Source organism: Cornus florida, unplaced genomic scaffold (genome assembly GCF_030987335.1).
Source record: "Cornus florida cultivar Cherokee Brave unplaced genomic scaffold, ASM3098733v1 CherokeeBrave_3.0.0_Hap2_Chr04, whole genome shotgun sequence".
NCBI lineage: Eukaryota > Viridiplantae > Streptophyta > Magnoliopsida > Cornales > Cornaceae > Cornus > Cornus florida.
The window spans coordinates 104,774,266-104,780,265 of record NW_026775574.1 but is presented as its reverse complement, the minus strand read 5'-3'; positions in this window follow the sequence as shown (position 1 = coordinate 104,780,265).

Sequence of the window (6,000 nt, the reverse complement as noted above, 5' to 3'; positions counted from 1 at the left end):
CTCTGAAGTCTATTCATAATTCCTTCAAGACAAAGAGACCCTTAGTAACATAGCTCTGCATGTGGTTTTTCAATACCTTTTTATTTACTCTGGTTCTTTCCTTTTAATAGAGAAAAACTTTGGTTCTTAGCCTTAGTCAATATAAGCTCCACTAGTTGTATGAAAGTAGTTACACACTCAATTGTCTTACACTCTGCACACACCCTTGTATAAGTTGAAACATTAATTTTCACGACCTTTACACACACTACGTACATCAACACAGTGGTCACAAGCACTCCTCCTGTCCTAACCACCCTTACTTGGACCCTGCAAACTCTCACAGCTCACAAATACAATAAGAAGTATGAATATCAACAATATTCAAGCATGCACAAAACATAAGAGTGGTTGTGTAGCTCAAAACAACAATCTGCACCCTCTAGAACACAATCTGCTGAAGTTAGGGTTTGAGGGGTAAAATAGGAAATTTGTATCCCCAAAATTCTGAGATCAATCCCATAACCTTATATCACCATTACAGACATGCTCAGATGACAAACAAGATAAGTATAGCATGTGAAACAACAACATAACATCAATAAGGCCTTGGCAACAGCTTCAACAATGAAGAACAAGGGTTTTGGTAGATCAAACCAAAGATGACCAAAGTTCTGTCCAAAAACCAACTTCAACAGCCATGATTCACCAAAATAAACTTGCTAGCATATAGATCAATCATAGTATAGCAAGATATAATCAAAACATACATGAACCACAAGGCTAAACCAAAAAAAGCTCAAATTCAAGATCTGGGATACAAAATTCATTTGCAGCAAAGTAAACCCCAAAAACAAGTGCTCAGCAAATGTAAATAGCCAAATTATACCTGTATCAAACTTGACTTAGCACCACAACAACCTCAAGCTAAAGGTAAACCCCCAAACCAGCCGCCCTTGCACCAGAAAACTTGACAGCATAAGTACTTCATGATGAACACAGCAACAATGATCAATTCAGTGACATTTCTATAAGGATTTCAGGCTCAGATCATCAGCAAGGACCTTAGAAATGTTGGTTCATATGAAGCTCTCGAGATATACACAATGAAGGCACAAATTAGGGTTTACCAAAGATTTATTCTGCAGAAATGCTATAAGAGTATATATATACTCATGTTCACTATCCAAGTCCTACTACAAGAAGAATATACACCTGACACCTGTAACCAATCATTGTCCAGAGCATATTTTAACATTCTCCGTGTGAATATACCATAAGGCCCTTGCCAACTCAGCTATTTTGTCACCTAACTTACCAAAAAATACAGCTCACATTTGCAAGGCTGTATAAGCATTCCAATCCAAAACCTGGAGAAGAAGAAATACAGTGTAATGCATATACTCTCACACTAGGATTGCGACAATGTGTCACACACATGAGCACCAAGTAGAATGACCAAAATGCCCTTGTAACGGCCACTTGTCAATCTCAGCAGAAAATTGTTGCTGAGGCTGTATAAACTACAATGTTGCTTAGATAAGAACTGTACAATGCAATGCAGTATTATGAACAAGTGTAAAAAGTTATAATATAACCGTGAAAGGACCATAGTACCCTTGAATAACCCTGTAACAAATTTTCATATGCAAAACCTCAATGAATACAGAAAACTGGTATATAACACTTGTATAATTGCAATGTACCATCTTAAATCAGTATTAAACTGTACCACAAGATGGTGGAAGACTAAAATACCCCTGAGAGATAATATTAGCCACAGTGCATAGCAACGGTGGTGATATAACCCCTTGGCAGCCCTGAGACACATGGATTTGACACTAAGCAGGCAAAGTCAATTAGGCACTAGGACCAACAATTATGTTCATGAAAGCAACAATTATCGTAATTGAATGTTAAAAAGGGTGGTCCATGTTACAAGATTTGTTTTTTAAAAGAAGCCAGAGTAATATTTGAAATTATTTGATATTATAGGGAATGTTTGTGTAATTATGGTAAACATTAGGAAAAATTGATTGGTGTAATTTTACATTTATCCTTCCATGTAAAAAAAAATAGAGTCCACTTTTTTTTTTTTTTTTTTTTGGATGGTAAATAGAGTCCACTTGTTAAAGTAAATGAGGGTGGTAGTAAAGATAAAATGTTTACTGTTTGATTCGTTAGAAACCATTGTACTAGAAACACATTCCCAAATTTTCATTATCATTATTATTATTATCCAAGTCAAAAAGCTAGACTGAAATATTAAATCTTATATGTACATTACATGCCCATAAAAATAGGGTCAATATATGAAATGTGATCACACCGGATAAAATGATTGAGACAAACGGATTAAAGGATCAAACATTTGCCGGAACCGCTCTCTCCGACGCCCCTTTTTTGACCTTCCCATTCTTGCTATCATGTCCATTCTATTTAGCAATCCTCATTTGCCTTCTAAAATAATTAAAAACGAATTAGTACAATGTAAATTATCTACCATCTTATTTTTCTCTATAATTCAAAAATTAAAACAGAAATTTAAAAAAGAAAAAAAATTATGAGCTAGAATGAAGAGATTCTAATATTATCATTCTCAAAATCATAATATCTATAATTAAAAACGAATTAGTACAATGTAAATTATCTACCATCTTATTTTTCTCTATAATTCAAAAATTAAAACAGAAATTTAAAAAAGAAAAAAAATTATGAGCTAGAATGAAGAGATTCTAATATTATCATTCTCAAAATCATAATATCTATAAACACAAATCAAATATAGTGAAAAATCAACTTTTCACAACTACTGCACCTATAAATTGTTAATGTAGCTACTTTCAACTTCTTTTTTCCGTAAATTACTTTCAACTTCTTCATATAGATTCCCTCATCCATTAACCATAAAAAGCTCCATGTTTTCAAGTACTTACTAGAATTTTTGGTATCAAGAGAATATGAGAGAGTTTTGTGTGTATGTCTCTCTCTAAAGACGATTCTTTTTACTTGTATTTTGGGCAGTGGGGATTGGAATTCATTGACCTCCAAGTGATGTTTTGGATTACTGCTTTGGGATGATGCAAGTAGGGTTTTGGTGTTCATGAAAAAAAAAAAAAGAGTTAGGTCGTATGAAGAGTGGACAACATCTTTTAAGAAATGTGTCCAGGTTTTGGCGTTCGTGAATATATATATAAAGCTACCTCGACTCGTTTTCATTGATCTCCCTACCAACTCTCTCCGCGCTTCCTGGCCCCAAAAAAAAAACCCTTCTTCCATTTGCTTGCTTCCCATTTTCGATACTCCAATTTTTTCTTCTTCAGTCATTTTCAGGCAAACATCGACGGCAATTTGCATGGCAACCTTCAATACAGAGAGGCTAAGAATGCTTTCAGTTTGTTGCTAGCTATAGATTCATTATGTAATTCGATTTCAAAAAGTTAATGGTTTTTGGCAACTTTTTGCTTGATCCCAAAAAAGAAATACAACTTTAGGAATCATCTTTTCTTTTTCTTTCCTTTTTTTATATATATGTCCTCGTTTTAGGAAGGTAGCAGTTTTCCCATGCACAGCGACAATTATAGAGAAAATTAATGTAATTATGACAAACTTTAGAGGAAGTTGATTAGTGTAAATTTTCCATTTTTCCTTTCATGTAAAAATATAGAGTCCACTACTTACAAGTAAATGAGGTTGGTAATAAGATTAAATGTTTACTATAGTATTTGATTAGTTAGTACCCGTTGTATTTTTAGGAAAGTTTTTTATAATTGGCTTACTACTACTACAGAGCAAAATCTACAAAATTAATAAATCCCGTTTGCTAGGGTTTCGGTGAAGGCAACAATATATAAGAAACGCATTTTAGTTCTATTAAAAAAAATCTCTCTTTGATCATGTTATAAGAATCCTTACTTTCCTTAATTACACATTATTAGATTTGAAATAGGATTAATTGGTTAACAAGTAAGACACTCATATATATATCCAATTAGGTTTCTAATAGGATTTGATTGATTGCTCAACAAGAAAGTCCCTATTTTTATATATATGTACTATTATGATCACAATTACCCATAATCATTCTTTCCCTTCTCTCACTTTCTCCATTTTAAAGTTCTCTCTCTAAAGATGGTGATTCCCATTAATACACATGATGTTCCTACTATGAAGTTGAAATTGAAGATGAAGATGATGAAGAAGAATGAAAATGTTCGGTACTTGGCTGCATACCCTGTTTTTGGTGATTTGATGGCGTCGGAAGTCATGTTGAAAGCAGTTCGAAATCTTGATCAAGACAACAAAGTTGTGGTGCCAAGGTGCAAAAGGGACTTCCGTGAATGTTTGGGTCATATACAATATGATATATATAACATACTTGAAGACGGTGAATGTTCAAAAACCTACCATCAATGTTGTTTTGATCATCATCATCATCATTGTGGTCATCAACCACAACAACAACAACAACAAGTAGCAGTGCAGGAAAAGAAGCCGCAGGAAAAGAAGAAGAAGAAGAAGGCGGCAGTAGTGAAGAAAATGGTATTGCCTCCTCCTGATCGTGACTACTCACAAGTGCCTCCGGATTTGCCAGAAAACTTCAAGAATCGAATCCGACAACTCGAGGGTTCGGAGCCAATGTTTGTGGCACAGAAAAGGCTAACCAAAACCGACATGGACTCAGGGCAGGCACGTTTGTTGTTGCCATTCAGTCTCATCAAGAATCCCGAGTTCCTCACACCGGAAGAGAAACACTTTCTCAACTCCAAATCCGTTGAATCTAAATGCAATGGAAAGTTGCCCGGAATACGGGTGCCTCTGATTGAACCCTCCGGTGAGGAGGGATGTTACTTGACAATCAAGAGGTGGGACATGCCCAAGAGAGAAGTGGGCAGAGTCAACTCGTCGTACTCGTTGGTCTCGGGTTGGAACTCGGTTGTGTCGAGGAATATGCTTCAAGCAGACATGGTGTTGCAAGTATGGTCGTTCCGAGTTGAGTCCGAATTGTGGTTTGCTTTTGTAAAACTGGGACAATAATCTAGTACTAGATCATTCATGTAAACATATTTCAATATTATTGAAATCGATAGATTCTGTAAGCACAAAGTTCATGTAACGCCAAATTTATTATCTGATGTATTTGCTCTAGAGTTCTATTCTGAAGTTGTTCCGAATTTTCAGTAAAAACCCCATAATTAGAACTAAAAAAAATTACCGTGCTTTACACTGTCATTATCAGAGTTATATTGAAAACTCTCGATCAAAACTATGAACTGGGATTGAAAATCAGAACTAGAGTAATAAATTAAATTACCGAATTGTGACGCACCTGTTGTTGTCCAGTGAGCCTTTTTTCTGCAACTCGTGGATCGGCCGAAATACAGAAATTTGTCATTGTAGGGAGGGACAACATGGGAGAAGAAGAGGGAATTTGGAGTTGGGTCTGTAGAATTTGTTTCCCCCAATCTTGTGATACGAAATTTGGGAGTAAAAATTGAAACCCCGGAGAAATTTTCTGAGTTGCTTGTGGTTGAGGGGTTGAGAAGCTCCATGGACGAGGACGGAGCTCATCAGAGAGACGCTCCATGGACGAGGACGGAGCTCACCAGGCTGGAGGGATTTGAAAGTAAAAAGGAAAGAAAAGGAAAAGAGAGAGAAACAAAAGGAAATAGTTTCCAAAAATGAAGAATGAGACTAGTTAAAGATTTATTTTATTAACAGAAAATAATATATACTCTTAATTTCAAACTACACACTAACCCTTTTAATTCTAAAAATAATTAGTGCATAATCTTTTCAAAAGTACAACACAACCGTCTATTCAATTTATTTATTTATTAGGATTTTGAAAGAATTAAATAAATTTGTTTTTCAAAAGCTAACGGCAAAGAGGATAGTCGTGAACTTAAGTCCTCTCAGGAGCAAATGAGTGCATATATTCTTATTATTACTGGTACAAAGAACATGCAAACAAGATAAACCAGGAATATGGTACCGAGCTATTAATTTGCCATTTCTTAA